At 47.0% G+C, this 19,414-nt stretch overlaps 1 long non-coding RNA gene across 1 annotated transcript; it reads right to left on the bottom strand.

Moving 5' to 3' along the window:
• Positions 1–1,100: 1,100 nt before the first annotated feature.
• LOC143824580 (uncharacterized) lies at positions 1,101–12,986 on the bottom strand. Its single transcript, XR_013226800.1, has 3 exons — positions 12,701–12,986; positions 8,314–8,409; positions 1,101–2,356 (listed from the first exon to the last, which is right to left on the bottom strand). It is a non-coding gene; the product is annotated as an uncharacterized LOC143824580 (long non-coding RNA).
• Positions 12,987–19,414: the final 6,428 nt, after the last annotated feature.

Below are 19,414 nucleotides of genomic sequence, written 5' to 3' on the forward strand. Positions count from 1 at the left end.
ACCAAACCTGACCTGCTGTTGGAGATCTTGACACAGTCAAATAGCTTATAGAATCTTGCAGACTTCCTAGTACACACATTTCTTCTTGGATTTTAGAGTTTTGAATTTAAATTCAGAGTTGATTCTATTGGTTTTTCATTTATTGTTAACTTGAACTCTATGTAAACCGGCACTTCATAGGAGGGCGGTATAAATTTTTAAAATAATAATAATAATAATAATAATAATAATAATAATAATAATAATAATAATAATAATAATAATAAAGGTTTGGTAACTCATTAGCTTTTTATAGTCCTAGCTATAGTAATTTCCTTTCTTTTTAGATAAGAAAAACACCCCTAATGTTGCATTTTTGAATAATAAGTTTATATAAGGATATCTATAGCAATAAGAAAACCATGATAAATGAGGGGAAGCTAATTGTTTTTTGGTAATACTTTTGTAATATGTAACAATAACGATCGTAAGGCTGAAGGAGTTCCTTTTTAGTTAGATTTTGAATAACCTTTTCTGTCAATGTTTTATGTAGTCTCTTTAAAACAGGTAGCTGTAATTGTAGTCCATTAACATCTGGAGGACCACATGGGAATTGTAGTCCATTAACATCTGGAGGACCACAGGTTGACTTCCCCTGTTGTAGAGGAAGAAAAGGGAAAGGCAGCCTAAAGAGAAACCGCCCAACAATAAAGGAATGGGGAAACTCCATGCCTGCCTCCATGCGCCATTTTGGTCACATGAACAGGCATCCCAGAACTATGGGAATTGAATGGCCATCAGGCTTTACCCAGTGAACAGCCTTTGCTCAATTCTCAGAAGAGGCAGCACTGCTGGCTTGCTCAGCATACCATGCTTCCTTTTCTGCAGGCACCAGTGAATCACGACACACATAATTTAAAACCTACCTTTTATAAGGCCCTGTGAAATAACAATACGCAGCAGCCTTAAATCCCCCCAGGTGTCAGTTTCCCTGGAAATGCTCCAGCTCAGAGGTGCATTGTGGGTAGAACGGACACATTGCAGGCCTGTGGGAAAGGCTGTACGAGTGGCATTCAAGAACCAAAGCTGTTGCATTCAGCAGGATGCAGGACTCACTTCAAACATCATTAGGCTCCAAGCTTACGAATGTTTCTGATCTTCTCCTGCCCCCTTCCCTTGACCTGGGCCCATTCTGCACACAAAGGATAATGCACTTTCAATGTGCTTTGGCAGCTGGATTTCCCTGTGCAGAACAGGATAATATACTTCTAAAGTGCATTGAAAGCGCATTATCTATTGTGTGCAGAATAGGCCCTATTTAGCCCTATCTTGTCAGGTCCCGGAAGCTAAGCAGGGTTGGCCCTGGCTAGCATTTGGATGGGAGACCTCCAAGGCCCTCCAGGGTCCTGACACAGGGGCAGGCAAAGGCAAACTGCCTCTGAACTTCTCTGGCCTTGAAACCCCTCTAGGATCTCCATGTCAGCCCACCCCACCCCACCCCAGATTTAGGAATTCTAAGTTATCCCCATCTTGTTTCCGAAGCTGCCATTTTCTCCTAGTCTCCAAATCTGTTGTCATTCCAGGACATCATCAGATCTCACCTGGAGGCTCAGCCATTACCCTGTTTCCTTAACGGTTGCTAACTCCAAGCTGGGAAATTCCTAGATATTTTGGGGTGAAACCTGGGGAGGGGAGGTTTTGGGGCAAGGGGGGGCTCTCCTTGGGTAAAATGCCGTCGAATTTGCCTTCCGATGCAGCCATCTTGTCCAGGGGGATTGATCTCTGTAGTCTGGAGAGCAGTTATAATTCTGAAAGATCCCCAGCTACCACCTGGAGATTGGCAAGCCTATTCCCCCTCTAGAGACCGTGTTCGCTTTCTCAGTCTCTGAGAAGATGGCTGGCTGCTGGTGGAATCTGAGTGGGGAAGGGCCCCGTGAGAGTCGGCCCAGCGATGCTGATAGAAAAGCTCGAATAACAATCATATATCCAGTCCATTAGAGACGTAGATTCCCTTTAACATTGAAGCATTATCGGGAGATGAACTGTCTAATTCCCAATTTGCAATTTAAATGTAATTAGGGGCTTCCTAATGACTAAAACCCGAGTTTGCTAGGCTATCCATTTTCTGTTCCCTTTTTGATCCAGCGCTCGGCTAAATGGACATGCAATTACGGAGGCCTCTCCATAATTCAGCCCATCTTCCCCATAATTAAGCTGCACTTTGGTGAGAGAAAGCAGCAAGCAATCAAGTGACCTTCCGCATCTTTCTCGCACCCCGTTCTTGAAGGCCGTGGCGGCTGCTCTGCAGGATGAACAAGACGTGAGGGCTGGCCAAGAGGGGGGCCGAGTGCTAGAGGCGTTGAGAGCTTCTCACAACCTGCAGAGGAACATAAGAGTTGGATTTTATGCCCCGCTTTTCACTGCCTGAAGGAGTCCCGAAGTGGCCTTCCCTTCCTCTACTTTCCCCCACAACAGACACCCTGTGAGGGAGGTGAGGCTGAGAGAGCCCTGATATTACTGAAGAAGAGGAAGAGTTGGTTCTTATATGCCGCTTTTTTCTTCCCAAAGGAGTCTCAAAGACCGTTTATGCACTGGAGATTTCATGATGGGTTGCAGGCTGGAATTTTAGTCATGGCAGGTGGCCCCACCTCTTCCTGCACCCACACGGGGGAGCATTTGGCCCAGTGTACCTCATCTGCCCCCATTTGTGTTCCTGCATGAGAGCTGGGGCAGTAAAGTGCCCAGTGCATAAACGGTCAAAGTGACCTACATTCACCTTCCCTTTCCTCTCCCCACAACAGACACCCTATGAGGGAGGTGAGGCTGAGAGAGCTCTGATGGGACTGCTCAGTCAGAACTGCACTATCAGGGCTGTGACGAGCCCAAGGTCGCCCAGATGGCTGCATGTGGAGGAGCGGGGAATCAAGCCCAGCTCAACAGATGAGAAGCCGCTGCTCTTAGTTATTACACCACCCAGGCGGGATTGTGTCTTTGCTCCGATGCACAGGCATGTTGGTATCTGTGGGTGAACACGACTTTGCCATGGAGTCTGCAACCCCTTCCATTTCAAGAGTGGCCATGGTTCAGTGGGGGGCATCTCCTTGATGTGCAGAAGTTCCCAGGTTCAATCCCCAGCTTCTCTGGTTATGGTTCAGGATCTAGGTGACGAGAAAGTTCTGCCTGAGATGTTGGAGAGCCGCTGCCGGTCTAAATATTGATTTCCTTAATTTATATCCCACCTTTTCCCCCAACGGGCTTGCATAATTCTCCCTTCTTCCATTCTCCTCACAACAACCCTGACCTGAGAGACGTTGAGGGTATGTGACTGGCTCAAGGTCCCCCAGAAAACTTCTGGGGAAGAAGTGGGGATTCAAACCTCGATCTCTCTCTGATCCTAAAGGTAAAGGTAAAGGTATCCCCTGTGCAAGAACCGAGTCATGTCTGACCCTTGGGGTGACGCCCTCCAGCATTTTCATGGCAGACTCAATACGGGGTGTTTTGCCATTCCCTTCCCCAGTCATTACCGTTTACCCCCCAGCAACCTGGGTCCTCATTTTACCGACCTCGGGAGGATGGAAGGCTGAGTCAACCTTGAGCCGGCTGCTGGGATCGAACTCCCAGCCTCATGGGCAGAGCTTCAGACAGCATATCTGCTGCCTTACCACTCTGCGCCACAAGAGGCTCTTCTCTGATCCTAGTCCAACACTAATCTAACCACTACACCATGCTGTCTTTCTGGTTATGAGGCCTTGCCAGACTGAGGGTCTGATTCAGCATAATGCCGTTTCATGTGCATTGTTCAGTGACTGCTATCAAAAAATATTCTGAATTGTCCGTAATCGTGCCATGTGATAAATATGCTTTTTGTCGTATACCTTTAACTCAAACACTCTCCTGGATTGTCAATCAGCAAAGGAAAGCAAATGGTAGATTGTCCACCTAAAACAGACAAAAGGAGCCCTCAGCTACTTATAACAGTGAGAGAGACCGTATGAATATAAGAACAGGAATGCTAACAGGGGCTCCTATTTGAAAAGCTGAGTAGTCTGTGATTGGCCAGTCCTGAACAGGTCCTTCCTTTTAACCAGTCCCTTAACTTACTCACATCCCCCTCCCCTCTTGGTTGCAAATGGAGGGAATGCCCATTACACAGCTCAGCTGTGTTTCTCTGAGGATTAATTAAAATTTGCAAAGATGTGAAGTCCCTCCTTTGAAAACTGCCACAGTACAGAAGCGCAGAGCCATTGGTGATCATTACAGTTCTCTTTTCAAGGCTCAGATTTTAATTAGCGGTGAAGTGTATGGCCGGGACCATGAGTCATTCCGTTTCTGTTTGGAAAGTTGTTGCCTGTTGTCTTTGCCTCACTTTCCAGAAACAGGGCTCGATCCGGCAGAAGAAGAGCTTACCGAAGCAGTCAGCCAAATGGATCGTTCCCCAACTTCCCCAGGAACCCCAACATTTGTCCCCAAATCACTCTGAGGACTGGGATCCCTTCACAAATGAAATATGCCATGGCCACAAGGAGGGGAAAAATCCTCCCTGCTCCACAGATGCAAGCCTCAAATGGAAGAGACAGAGACAGGGGATATCACCTCCTGCGCCACTTTGTGAGCATGTGTGAACATGCCCTTAGAATCCTGAACCAAGGCTCAACTATCTTATGACAACCGGGGACTTAGGCTACCAATTTCCTTACAGACCTTCTCTGCAGTCTCTCATTTTACTGGCTGTTAAGATCCTGGTTTTATTATTTTCTTTCATGTTCCACCTATATTTTGCTCCCTCTAGTGGTCGATTCGATATCAAACAACATTGTTTCCTACTTATCTCCCTGCAGATGTAAACTGCAGGGAGATAAACCGGTAATAAAGCTGTTTGGTATCCCATTGACCATTAAAGGAAAGAAAACACGGGTGGAGCAGGACCCTCCCCCCCCCCCAGAAGAAACAGGAACATAATGGCCAGTGAAACAAGAGTGTGGAGAGGCCCTTAGGCTGGACTTTATGTTGAAACAGAAAATGTAGTTCTGAATAATGTAAAGGAGCACCTGATAAGAGAAGGAAGGAGGTGCAAGGTTTCTTCTCCTTCAAAAAGCAATAAGACCCCCAAATGCCGTTCCTTTAATTAGGAACTCATTAATAAAACCCATCTTGTTCTCAGATCCCTCCTCACTTCAGTACAGCAGTTCATTAGCTCAAGAAGAAGCAATTTAGATTCCCTCAGATGATAGCATCTGCCACTAATCGCATGAAGAAGCTATGGAGTTCAAGTGCTGTGTGTGCCTGTAGCATGGGGTGGCCAAACTGCGGCTCTCCAGATGTCAATGGACTACACCTCCCATGAGCCCCTGCTGCTGGCAGGGGCTCATGGTAATTGTAGTCCATGAACATCTGGAGAGCCGCAGTTTGGCCACCCCTGCCATAGCAGTTTCTCACAGTCTCACATTACTGAACTTCTCTGAAAGTTGAGGAAGCGCCAGAGAGGCAGGCATGGTTTACCTGTGGAAGGAAGGTGGCTGAATCAATACACAGAAATATTTGAAAAGTAATCCAGGTGGTTAGACTCCTTCATGCTGCATGTGCCTGTAGTACGGGGTGGCTGAACTGTATCTCTCCAGATGTCCATGGACTACAATTACCATGAGCCCCTGCCAGCAGGGGCTCATGGTAATTGTAGCCAAGGACATCTATGGTTGAGGCTGGGGTCAGCAAATCAGGGACATCGCTCCCCCCCTAGGAGTTGGAGTGTACGCTACTCCCCTATCCTTTCCTCTTCACCTCTTAAGAATTGGGGGAGGGATGGGATTTTTAGCCGCCATGTTAGTAGATTGATGTTTTAATGCGAATTTTAATGGGATTAGTTGTTGTGACCCGCCTCGAGCCTATCGGGAGAGGCGGGAAATAAATCTAATAATAATAATAATAATAATAATAATCTGGAGAGACACAGTTTGGCCATCTCCGTTATAGTAGAAGACATCCTTACTAGTTTGAGGTGGTGACATCTTTATTAGTCTGAGAACAGAGACACAATGGAGAGGGATACATCATCTCTACTTGGGTACAAATCCCTGTAGGACTCAGTCAGTGCAGACTTGTGAATTAACAACCTGGGAAGGGACGGTGCCAATCCACTCTAGCCCAGTGTGCCTGAGCTAATGAGATCATGCGCTGTTTCCAGCTGAGCATTGGGACTCCCAGCTGGTGACAGTGGCCCTCTTCCAACCACACCAGCCGGTCCCTGACAGCATTGGTTGACAGTTTTCCCAGAATAGCATATTGCAATTGTGTAGCTTGCTATCCCCGCTTGGGTCTGATCCTGTGGAAGCTCGTCCAGGCTCCCATTGGGCATGTTATCAAAACTCAGGGTTGTATAGGAAGGGAACCAGTGGCAGCCACCCTTTAGGGCAGCGGTTCTCAACCTGGGGGTCGCAACCCCTATAGGAGTTGATCAATCCTTTCCCCAGGGGTAGCCAAGGCTGCTGTGCCCACTGCACCACCGACAAGTCACAAGACAAGTTATCCCAAGGTTAACCGGAGCTCTTGCATTTTTTTTTCCAGTTGTTTGCCACCCAGCTCAGATGCTAGCAGCCATAGGAAAGCATCTACTGGAGAACTTGTAGATAGAATCACAGAATCATAGAATCATAGAGTTGGAAGGGGCCACACAGGCCATCTAGTCCAACCCCCTGCTCAACGCAGGATCAGCCCAAAGCATCCTAAAGCATCCAAGAAAAGTGCGTATCCAACCTTTGCTTGAAGACTGCCAGTGAGGGGGAGCTCACCACCTCCTTAGGCAGCCTATTCTGATCTGATGAATGGTCCATCTTATCCAGGACCATCTGATGAATGGTCCATCTCATACAGGCCTGGGAGATGAGGTTGCAGGAAGCAGGAGTAACCCCATCTGTCCTTCTTATTGCCCATCCTGGGTTCTGTTTCTTCCAAATTCATTAATTTTTAAAACCAGTGTCACTCACCTGGTCTCTTAGTTCTCTGATATAAAAGCTCTTGGGCTAGGAGGTGGTGAGCTCCCCCTCACTTTTCTTGGATGCTTTGGGATGCTTTGGGCTGATCCTGCGTTGAGCAGGGGGTTGGACTAGATGGCCTGTCTGGCCCCTTCCAACTCTATGATTCTATGATTCTATTATTCTAGGAACAATTCTCTTGGAGCCGTTCTTGCAGGGCAGTTCTCTGAGAGCCCTTTCAGACCCACCTACCTCGCAGAGTGCCTGTTGTGGGGAGAGGAAGGGGGAAATGTAAGCCACTTCGGGACTCATTCAGGTTGTGAGAAGCAGGGTATAAAAAACTCAGCTCTCCTTCTTGACTACAAATCTCTAGCTCCACTACAGTCCATTTTGGCCATATTCCTCTTCGATCATGCAACGTGGATCTTTGGGGCAATCCAACTACCGATTTCCTGTGCCCTGGTCTGACCGACAAATAATGGAAAGATACAATGGTAAGAAACCCAAGTGGATACCAATGGTGTGTGTGTGTGTGTGTGTGTGTGTGTGAGAGAGAGAGAGAGAGAGAGAGAGAGAGAGAGAGGCTCTAATTCTCCTCAAACCCATTTGGTTGATTATACATTTTGACTTGTAGGCACGTTTAATGAGTTCCTGGCAGAGCGATTGCACATCCTTCTCGAGCGGCACGGGATGAATGCGAAATTTTCGGCACCCAGCAATTCCATCCGAAGGAGGAAAAAGCCAGATGTTTTGTGAATCTCGCTGCTAATGAGCCGCAAGTGCGGAGGCTCCCCCTCCCTCCCCCCCCCCCCACCGCACACATTGTACGGGAAAATTATGAATTTTTAAACGCCATTCCAAAACAAATTGTTTCTGATTACATTTAAGCCTTCAAAGGAAGTGGCGGACATAAATTTGGGAGATTAATAACATAATACCAGAGGCTTGCCTGGCTGCGAAACTCAAATAACTGCGCTCAATAAATCCCCCAGCCAGAAAAGCATCCGACATTCGTACACAAGTGGTGGGAAAGATGAGTGGAAGATGTCGAAGGAATTCAAAGAGGGGGTTTCGTATGAGACGAAAATTACAAGGTAATGGGAACACGGCAGGAAGCTCTCCAACCCTGCGATTAGCTAACTCCTGCCAGGATTGCGGAAGAAATTGCCTCGCTTTATGTAATCAACAGATGCTGTTTTTCCCCCACAATGCTTTTTCATCCTACAAAGCACGGAGACAATTTAATTAGATGAAGGGAGCTACCCTGGGTGGCGATGGCTGGATGCTGAGGGGGCGGTGGGAGTGGTTGATGGGGAGCACGAACGGGAGTGGATTGGTCCATGCCCATGAAGATGATGTCACACACCTCTGACTATGGTGACTATGGCAACCAAGGCCCGACCCTTCCAGTCTTGGACTTGGAGCACCTGTTGTTTTCATCATGGTATCTTGGGAGGCGGATCTAGTGAAGGACACATCAAAGAAGCATTAAACAGGACACTGGATCACCACGTGTGCATGGACGCTCTCTGATTTACCATTCTGGTTCTTCTCGCTCTAACTAGCCGGGATCATCCATAAATTCTATGAGTCTTTTATCTGTTTCTTTCTTTTATTTATTTAAGAAGAAGAGTGAGTTTCTAATACCCTGTTTTCCACTACTCTCAAGATTATTTACAATCACTTTCCCTTCCCCTCCCCACAACAGACACTTTGCGAAGTAGGTGAGTCTGAGAGAGCTCTTAGGGAACTGATCGGTGAGAACTGTGACTAGCCCAAGGTCACCCAGCTGGCTGCATATGGACGAACGAGGAATCAAACCAGGCTCTCCAGATTAGAGGTTGTCGCTCTTAACTGCTACAGCACACTGGCTTTTATTTATTTAAAACATTTTCAAGCTGTCTTTCCACTAGCTTAAGGCTCCCCAGGGAACAAAATCATTAAAACATGAGATATATTAAATAATGAAAAACTATTAAAACACACAAACAAGTGAATGGGAGGAAGGGTCAATGAAAATCAGTGAGGGCATGCCAGACAAAAGTCTCTACCTGCTGAAAGAAGACAATGAGAGAAGGGGACAGAAAACTCTCCCTGGGGCAGAGAGGCGGAACACAAATTTCATATGTTGATAAATAATAAACATTAGGGTCTTTTCTTCAGGGTATTTTGGGTTATTGGCATAGTATTTGGATGGGAGACCACTAAGGGATTCCTGGGTCACCACACAGAGGCAGAAGAAGAAGAAATATTGGTTCTTATATGCCACTTTTCTCTACCCGAAGGAGTCTCAAAGCAGCTTATATTCGCCTTCCCTTTCCTCTCCCCACAACAGATACCCTGTGAGGTGGGTGAGGCTGCGAGAGCCCTGATATCACTGCTCAGTCAGAACAGTTTATCAGTGCTGTGCCGATCCCAAGGTCACCCAGATGGCTGCATGTGGGGGAGCGGGGAATCTAGCTCGCCAGATTAGAAATCCGCACTCCTAACCACTACACCAAACTGGCAGGCGATGACAAACCACCTCTGAGCATGCCTTTTCTTGAAAATCTTGCACGGTGATCATAAGTCTGAGTCAAAAACACCCTCCATCATGCCACACTGACGGAGCAATAATGACTCGCCACATATTTAGAACATGGCTGGGATTTGGTGCCACGATGGTGATTGTGCTGCTCCCGGAACTTGGAATCATTTCTTAAGAAATGATTAATTTCCACCAAGAAGAAATGTACCCAAATCCTTTATCTAACAAGGTCAGCGAGAGAGTCTCTTAATTGGGAAATGGGAAAGCTCAACATGATGTTCAAACGGGGTCGCTCTTCGGGTGCGCATGCCTCTATATCACAAGTCGGCAAACTTCAGCTCCTAATTTAACGGCCGCAGAATTGTAATGAATAGTTTGAGTCATAATTACTGAATTTCTGGACTAATATATATCCACTGTAGATGAATTTTGTATTTATGAAGTACCAGTTTTCCATAAATACAGAGTTTGGTTAATGAGCTCTGGGACGGAGTCATTAAAACACAGATGGAGATAAATAATGAATAGAAGAGCCACTGTTTGTTCATTAAAAACAGTCGCCAAAAACAGAGCGGGGGAAAAAAAAAAAGACTCTCGTTCTTTATCACTGATTAAACCCAGCTGATTTTTTTTTTTCATGAGCTTCATTTTAATTAGTGTCATTTACTATGATTGGTGGCAAAACAACACAGACAGAGATAAATGTTTTACATTGGGAGCAGGCTGGACTCAGGAGAATAAGAAGACCGGGGTCACAGAACTACTGGTCTTGAGCCGGCGTGCCCCATGCGTTTTTACGCATGCATGGCACTTCCCTCCCAGATTAAAATCCAAGCCATGCCAGAACTGTATTCCAGAATAAAATCAGAGTCCAGTAGCACCTTTAAGACCTGCAAGCCTTCCATAATCTTGGGGCCCTGTCCTGTAAGAATATCATAGTCTGACAAAGACTCCTAGCACTCGAAAGCTCACCCCTTGAATAAATCTTTGTTGGTCTTAAAGGTGCTACTGGACTCTGATTTTATTGTGCTACTTCAGACCAACACTGCTACTCATCTGTATTCCAGACACAGTCTTGTATCAACTTCTTCTCTAAGGAAGTTTGGATTCTCCCATTCCCATTCCCGCCACCATACTGGGGTGTCCAAGACCTCTTCTCTGCCCTGCTGCAGTGAGGCAGGAAGATGAATCCCACCACCCCTGCCTTCTGTGCTGGGCCCAGCGAGAAGTCAGAGGAGTAAGGACTTGGCAAAGGAGAGGAGGAAAAAGGGTCAATCACAAGGCCTGGGCCCATTCTGCACATGCTAGATAATGTGCTTTCGATGCACTTTCGAAGTAGATTTACTGTTCTGCACAGGAAAATCCAACCACAAAGGCACAATGAAAGTGCATTATCAAGTGTGTGCAAAATAGGCCCCGGTCTGCTTTAGTGTCAGGCAGCCTCATGCTATACCCTTGTTTCAGCAAAATCACTTGGTGTTCCATCCCATGCTCAAAATTCTTCCACACATTATTGTACAGGTTTTGCGTGCTCACACACTTCCCCGTCAACAATCTCCGGCCTCCCTGTTGCATCTGAGGCTTCCCAGAAGGAAGCAGACCTGCTTCCAAAAGAGGGGCTGGCCTGGGTTGCCTGGCTCCTGCTGGGCTGTGTTAAAGCGGGCAAAAGAAGGAAGTTCTATGGCCAGTCGATGGATGTTAGGCTAAACGTGGAGATCAAAGGCAACCTCCACATCCAAGACCAGAAATAGTTGAGTACTGGTGTTAGGAGGGCATCCTTGGTGAAAACTTGGGCTGTAAGCCCTAGGTTTGGGGGAACCTGGTTGGCTACTGCATGAAACAGGATGCTGGCCTAGATGGACCACTGGCCTGGTTCAGCCATGGACCAGCATGTGCTTTTGGTTTGTTTCTCTATATTCCAGCCCTGTCCATTTGGCCCGCTTGGCTCTTCGCTCCCAAAGCCGTCTTCATCGAGTGTTCAAAATCTACTTGTCAATACTTGTACCTTCTGGCACTGCATGGTCACCTGGGCCACCCTTGAGTCTGTAAGGTCTGGGCATGATGAAAGCCCCTGATTGACACATTCCAATTATGCAACTGATTTTGAATCATGCACGACCTGCATGTAAATGGCCTTGAGGTGTGCATTAGCCACCTGATTTGACCAGTTATAAGCATGCATCAAAAGTGGGTACCTGGTCAGCTACCCTGCTGGGCGTTACTACTTGGGCAGACACGGAACTTCTCAAAAGGCTGCTCCTGACTCATCAGTCCGATTTCATGCTTCGCTTGACTCAGAAAAGAAACAGGCACTGCAGCCAAGCTTGGTGTGATTTCGAGGCGTCCTGTTTGCAGAAAGCAAGCCAGCTCTGTTCGGAGACGCTTCTTGCCGTGCGCAATCAAAGTGAGGTTTGGACAGAGGAAACTTCTTCGGCTTTGCACCCAAGTGCTGCAATTAAGTCATGGGTGCTACTATTAAGATGTGTGTAATTACACATGGAAATACACATCCAATGTACATGGATGCTTGTACAATGATAGCCCTCTTTAAGTATTTGAAAGGTTGTCACTTGGAGGAGGGCAGGATGCTGTTCCCATTGGCTGTAGAGGAGAGGACACGCAGTAATGGGTTTAAACTCCAAGTACAACGATGTAGGCTAGATATCAGGAAAAATTTTTCACAGTCAGAGTAGTTCAGCAGTGGAATAGGCCGCCTAAGGAGGTGGTGAGCTCCCCCACACTGGCAGTCTTCAAGCAAAGGTTGGATACACACTTTTCTTGGATGCTTTAGGATGCTTTGGGCTGATCCTGCGTTGAGCAGGGGGTTGGACTAGATGGCCTGTGTGGCCCCTTCCACCTCTATGATTCTATGATTCTACATCTTGTTGTGCTGTGTGTTTTTTTTTAAATTTTTATAATGGGAATTTTGATGGGGTTTTAATTGGGGATTGTTATGGTATTGCACCGGTGTAACTTGCCACGAGCCGGCTTGCCAGAAGTGGCAGCTAATAAATTAAATAACAACAATAACAATAACAATAATAAATACACACAGACACACTTGCACACTCTTACAGTGAAAATATATACACACTTGCACAGTCGTACAGTTCAGAGTGCTCGAATAGTCCCAGGATACACGGATAATCATGCTGGTGCCATTTGTGGACAATCGTGTTTGCAGCGATAGGGCCTTGATAACATCGCCTGGAGACCTGATACTCACCACCGGTTGGCCTTAGTCCTTGGAGTTCAGTTAACCGAAGGCAGGGTGAGGGTGGAGATCCATTTTTAAAAGCATACGTCTCCCACCCCGCAGAGCTGGGTGCCATCGGAGCAAGCGGCGGGAGGGTTGAGTTGAGCAGCGCTCGGACGAGGAAGCGCTCCTTATCGTCTGCCCGAAAGAGGAGCTAAAACATGCTCAGGGTTAACTAATCCACATTAAGTGATCTTGAGAAGCATCCCAGAAAAGCATCAAAGCCCCGACAGAAAATCAATCTCTCACTGAGCTTTTTGCTTAGGAGGCTTCCATTCCCCCCCCCCCTTTAAATTCCCGCACGCCTGTCTTTCAATCAAGCACAGATAGGAGAGGCTTTACTCCAGTCTAGCTCAAGGTTACAAATGAAAGCGGGGAAGGAGGAGGAGAGAGAAAGAAACTCTATCTGAAGTCGCAGCTGTCGGCTTCCTTGTACCGGAGCCCGAGATCTATAATTTCACAAATGCCCAAACGTGCTAATCCAACCTGTCATGTTGCCGCTCTGTTTGTAGATCAAATGGGATTAAAAGATTTAGGCAGAGCTCTCTGAATACATTTTAAATAACACGGCGAAGCATCTCGCAACGGAGAGGAACATTTTGAAAAGCGGGAACGGTGGGCTATGAAGTCGGGGGTGGCAGAGGTGCGGAAGGGGGCTTCCGAAATGGTGCTTCTCTGAAGGGCTAGATTTTGGAATTCCAAATTGGGTGGTCTGGTTCCTGAGGTGGAAATGATGTTCGAGGAAGACTCCGTGGCTGATTTCCCCGCCTTTCTAAATTTTGTATCAGCCACTGGGAAAACGTGGTTTGTTGCAATTTCAATTCATGCAGCTTGGTTGTTTCTTTCCCCCGTCTCTGCAACAGAGATACCCTTTTGTGTGCCTTCTAAAACATTGTCTGATGATCCGTCCGTCCGTCCGTCCGCCCGCCCGCCCGCCCGCCCGCCCGTCCGTCCGTCCGCCCGCCCGCCCGCCCGCCCGCCCGCCCGTCCGTCCGTCCGTCCGTCCGTCCGTCCGTCCGTCCGTCCGTCCGTCCGTCCGTCCGTCCGTCCGTCCGTCCGTCCGTCCGTCCGTCCGTCCGTCCGTCCGTCCGTCCGTCCATCCATCCATCCATCCATCCATCCATCTATCTATCTATCTATCTATCTATCTATCTATCTATCTATCTATCTATCTATGTTTTTCTGTCTATTGATATCTATCATCTCTCTGTATGAACATTTTTCTATCATCTATCTATCTGTCAAGTTAATGCCAACTTATGGTGACCCCTTAGAGTTTTCTAGGCAAGAGAAATTTAAAAGTGGTTGGTCATAGCCTGCCTCCACATCATGACCCTCCTGGACTACAAAGATGGTCTCCCATTCAAATCCTAATCCTACTTGGCTTCTGAGATTTTATGAGATTGCAAGGCATGCACACCCACCCCCACACGCCCACACCCACACCATGTATTGACAAAACAGTGCAAAGACACAGTGCAAAGACACAGTGCATGATGAACCACACCCAAATTCATTTTGTGCACTGGTTCACCCATGTGTTCATAGACTCCTACACATAACCCCCTGATAAAATCATATGATCATACCAAGACTACTTCTGATCACATGCTCATATTAATTTCATCTGAAGACTGGGTGTGCACTCTGGGCATACCTGTTTGCAGAAGCAGCAGGGCACTCATCCTTAATGGAGAAATAATAATTCGACCTCCCACACCCTTTGGGAAGAATATTATTTTGGGGAAGTAGCGGCGATGTATGTCAAAGCACTGTATGTCAAAGACTGTCCGTGGAGAAGGCAATGATGATTCCCGATTTCCCCCTCCTGCTGCAGACCTCTGATTCACCCTCCGTGTTGTTCCAGGAATCCCTTATCTCCCAGGAACAGCTTACTGGGAAGAGCAGTGGGAATCAATGGCAGGGGTTATGGGGGAGACAGGGAATTTCTGTTCTGCTAACAGAAGTGTTTTCTGTTAGTGGATATTACCATCGGGCTCCTGTCCAGTCCCCGGAATAATAACACTCTTCCTAAAAGCCCTGTCAACAAATTCTCTGAAAACCAAAGGAAATGTACTAAATAAATGCAATGATATAAGCAAACAGGTGCCGGAGACATTGTGGGTGGTGTTGGGTGCGAAATTCAAGGCTACAGCACCTGACACCTCCAACCCACTAAAAGTCTGGGAAAGAAAGCAATCCCGCAGGGAAAAGTCATCCGAGGGAGGTGATGAGGCTGACCCAAAACTGAGGCTTGAATGGGAATGATCCTTGAATGGCAAATGTTGTTCATCATCTCCTGATTTGTTAGGCTTAGAAAGCACAATTCCTGCCGCCTAATCACGAACCTTCCCCGCATCTCCTCGTGTACATCGAGGACGTCCGTAATCAAAGCCATGTCATTGAAAACGCCCCCGAATCTCTCGTGCAAGTCTTACTCGATATGCAGAATGAAATTAAAGGAGGGCTTCCCTCCCCCTATTCTCTTAATTGCGTTAAGGAATATACTCCAGCAGTCTAAACAGCTAACAAATGAATTCTTCGAGTGTAGCCTAATTAGATGAAAATTGATTTATCTGCTTTGGGCCAAAGGCACCAGGAAAACATGTGACATAACTGGGACATAAACAAGATCATGTTCTCCTGATGAGGATCCAATGAGGCATGATGTCCTGGGTCTCCTGCCCTAATTGAAGGAAGGGTTTATTTTTGAATCTTTCTCCTCTCCAAAAGATTGCATCTCAGTGACCCCTCAAAACAAAGATTCTCCCCCTCCCAAATAGTTTAAGAAATTAATAAAGGAATACTCCAGGGAGGGAAAGAACTGCAAATTAGGCCTAATTTCAATGGAGTCAAAATGGACTCCTGGATACTCCCCCCCCCCCTAGAATTTCAAAAGAATGGATGGATGGATGCCAGTGGCATTGGATGATAGGCCCGATGTACTAGACAGGCATGGCAATCAGGCATATTGTCCCTCTCTCTCCTCACTACGCATAGGTCCATGGCGGTAGTGGAAAGGACTGACAAGTTGCAACCCCATTGTGTTTTCAAGGCCCACCCTGCTTTGCTTCTGGAATCTTACAGGATCAGGCTAGCCTGGGCTATCCAAAGCAGGGCAATAGGTCTATACTCTTGACCAAAGAATGGTACACTGCTTCTATCTGGGATGGACATCCTCTTCCACTGAGTGTGCAGTTTCAGGAGGAATCCACATGGAACAGTAAAGGAGGTCAGGGGATACCCATCTAGCCAGCCAGCTGGCAATCAATGGGGATCAACCCTGGTGATCAATGGGGTGACAGATGTCACAGCCAGATTGCCCTCACATCCAATAGGTCCATATATTGTCCTAATTAGTCTTTTAACTCCAGTTCTGTAGAAATATCAAGAGACAGCTTGGTGGATTATTATCTGGTTACCTTTATCCCCCCTGCCTCCATATCTGTGGCCGTAAATGATCCTTCAGTCTGCAACCTTCTCTCACAGTCTTAGATGGGGCTTCCCCACTATTACAACTGATCTCCAGACAACAGAAATCAGTTCCCCTGGAGAAAATGGCTGTTTTGGAGGATGATAAACCTATGGCCGTGTAGCCTGCTGAGATCTGTCCCCTCTACTCTCCAAACCCCTTCCTCCCCAGGCTCCATCCCCAAATCTCCAGAAGAAGAAGAAGAAGAGTTGGTTCTTATATGCCACTTTTCTCTCCCCGAAGGAGTCTCAAAGTGGTTTACATTTGCCTTCCCATTCCTCTCCCCACAACAGACACCCTGTGAGGTGGGTGAGGCTGAGAGAGCGCTGATATCACTGCTCGGTCAGAACAGTTTTATCAGTGCCGTGGCGAGCCCAAGGTCACCCAACTGGCTGCATGTGGGGGAGCGCAGATTTGAACCTGGCATGCCAGATTAGAAGTCTGCACTCCTAACCACGACACCAAACTGGCTTTAGTCTTCCTCCCCACAATTTAATAGCAAGCTGGATATTTTAGCCAGGCTTCTGGCAGTCTAGCTAGTGAATCCTTAAGGGTTAACAAGTATAGGGGGCCCTCTGTGTGTGTGTATGCATGGATTCTCGTACGTATCAAGGGCCAAGCCAGGAGGGATCTTCATCCCATGTCAGGCAGATAGAAGCCATCACCTTGGACAGGATGGATCTGGCCACCCTCCTTATAGAAGACATGAAGGGATGTTCTGTAGATATATATTTTATGTATTGGTACTTTCGGGAACCATTTGGTTTTCTGTGGGTAGCCGTGTTGGTCTGAAGTAGCGCTGGACGCTGATTTTATTGGGTTTTCTGTATTTTGCTGTCGTTCGTGCTGGGTCCCCATGTTTTTAGAGGCAGTTTTATCCATTCTGCCTCTGGCAACATGTCCATCACACACCGACATAGGCTAGAGCTTGTGTTCGGCACCTCACATGGCGGCGTTGAATTTTCCTTCAATATAATTAAAACACACACTTCTGTTTTAGGTCAAGCACCGGGGGCTAGGTCGTCGTTGCTCATTAAATCATAAATTAGTTCGCGGGCATTTGTCCTTTTCTCCCCCAACGACTGCAAACGGTGGGGGAGAAAAAATAAGGGGAGAAAAGAGACAAAGGTACAGTATTGCGGCCTGCGAACATGCCATAATTAAAAGGTTGAGTTAGTCCTGTAAACAAATTACCATGAACAAAGGGGTTTACAAACGCCGGCTAATTAGTTCGAGTCCCCTAAAGCTTTTAGCTGTGTGAGTGTGTGTGTTTAATTCAATAACCCAGTGTAAATTCTCTCGCCTGAAAGCTCTAATAGGCATTGGCAGAAAACTGAATAATTGATATTGTCAGCGAGTTCAGCAGCAGAGCCCTTGAACGTTATTGTCTGCCAGTAAGTGTGAGCGCGGTGATTTCCTGAGAGGATAAAGAACTAGTTTTAATGAATTAACAAGCGAAATGGTCGACAGCTGGCTCTTGACAGTACCTCGGGATGCAAAGCTTTTAACTGACACAGAGTAGGAGCGAAAATAGCCTTCCTCTGGGTGCTCAGCAGAGCCGGAGCTCAGCTCGGCGAGAGAATTACAAATCTGTCAGATTTTCACAAGGATAATATTGGAGCTGCAACACGGAAGCTGGAATGCATGGACTCGGAACACGGGAAGAACGTCTGAAGTTGCCCCGTAACATCAACCTGTTGGGCTTTCTGGCGCGGCTGTGTCTGTTGTGATTGACCGCGGGTTGCCAGGATCGCCGCCGGAGAAAGTTCTTCCTGGTTCTTGGGCTTTGATGTGAATCCACCGGAGCAACACGGCGGAATGGCATCAAAGCGCAAAGCCTTGTGTCTGTTATGCTCATTAGCTGATATCAATTGGGCACTGCCCTGTACAGGTTGTAGGGTGGTCATCACCTACCTGGGAGCCAGTTTGGTGTAGTGGTTAGGAGTGCGGACTTCTAATCTGGCATGCCGGGTTCGATTCTGCGCTCACCCACATGCAACCAGGTGGGTGACCTTGGGCTCACCACGGCACTGATAAAGCTGTTCTGACCGAGCAGTGATATCAGGGCTCTCTCAGCCACACCCACCTCACAGGGTGTCTGTTGTGGGGAGAGGAAAGGGAAGGTGAATGTAAGCCGCTTTGAGCCTCATTCGGGTAGGGAAAAGCGGCATATAAGAACCAACTCTTCCTCTTCTTCTTCTACCCGAATAATAGGAAAAGGTCAAGAATTAAGGTGGGATTTAGTAGGGAATCGATGCAAGCTGCTCACTTCCGTTCCATAACCAACCAGTCACTTCTCAGAGTTTTGGGTTCCATTTTATAATTATTCCCAAACGAAGAGCCCTAATAAATTATACTTAACAAGACGTTGTGTTTTTTCCATGGTCTGGTAGTTTTAGTCCCTGATGTTCCACCAGTAACTGTAGCTGCCAGCCACAGCTGCCGGTGAAACATCAGGGACTAAACCTACCAGCCCATGGCCACAAAGCCTGGAAAACCCACAACAATCAGTTGACTTTGACCATGAAAGCCTTCAACAAGCGGGGTTTGGTGTTCTGTTCTGCATGGTAGGGCCTACAAGCCTGCCCACCAAGGATCAGGCCGTTGCAGGTTCTAGGGTGGCCAGGTCTCCCTGGGCTACCGGTGGGGAATGGGAGGCCTGGTTCCCATATTACTCCCTGGATATTATTTAGAGGGAAGGAGCAGAAAAAACAACCTGATCCCTATTGCTCAGACTGCAGTGCATTATAAAGTCCTGGTTATTTCTGGGCACATGGGAAATATATTCTCTATGAAGGATCTCTAGTAGTGCCTGAAACCTTGGTGGTCCCCTCCAATTAGAATAGACAACCCTGAAATTAAGGGACTAATTTCATACTGGTCACTACCCATCTTTGTGCTTCAAACCAGCCATCACAGGCTTGTGAAGAGCATAACTAGAGAAGATCTACCTCAAATCCCATCCTTTCTGAGGACTCCATACAAGCATGTTGGGGCTTGTGGAAGCTGCCATGTTTTCTTTGGGATATCTCCTTTCGACACTATGAAAGTCCCATCATTAGAATGCTAACGGGCTCCTGGTTTGCCTCTGACATTCCAGATCGTAATTTTTAAACCACATCCATTTTAACACGTCAGCCTCTTAAGAGAGATTAATTGCTAACACATCTTCCTTCGTTTCTTCCTTTTTTTTTATTTAAAGGAAGCGCTGC

This window comes from Paroedura picta, chromosome 15 (genome assembly GCF_049243985.1).
Source record: "Paroedura picta isolate Pp20150507F chromosome 15, Ppicta_v3.0, whole genome shotgun sequence".
NCBI lineage: Eukaryota > Metazoa > Chordata > Lepidosauria > Squamata > Gekkonidae > Paroedura > Paroedura picta.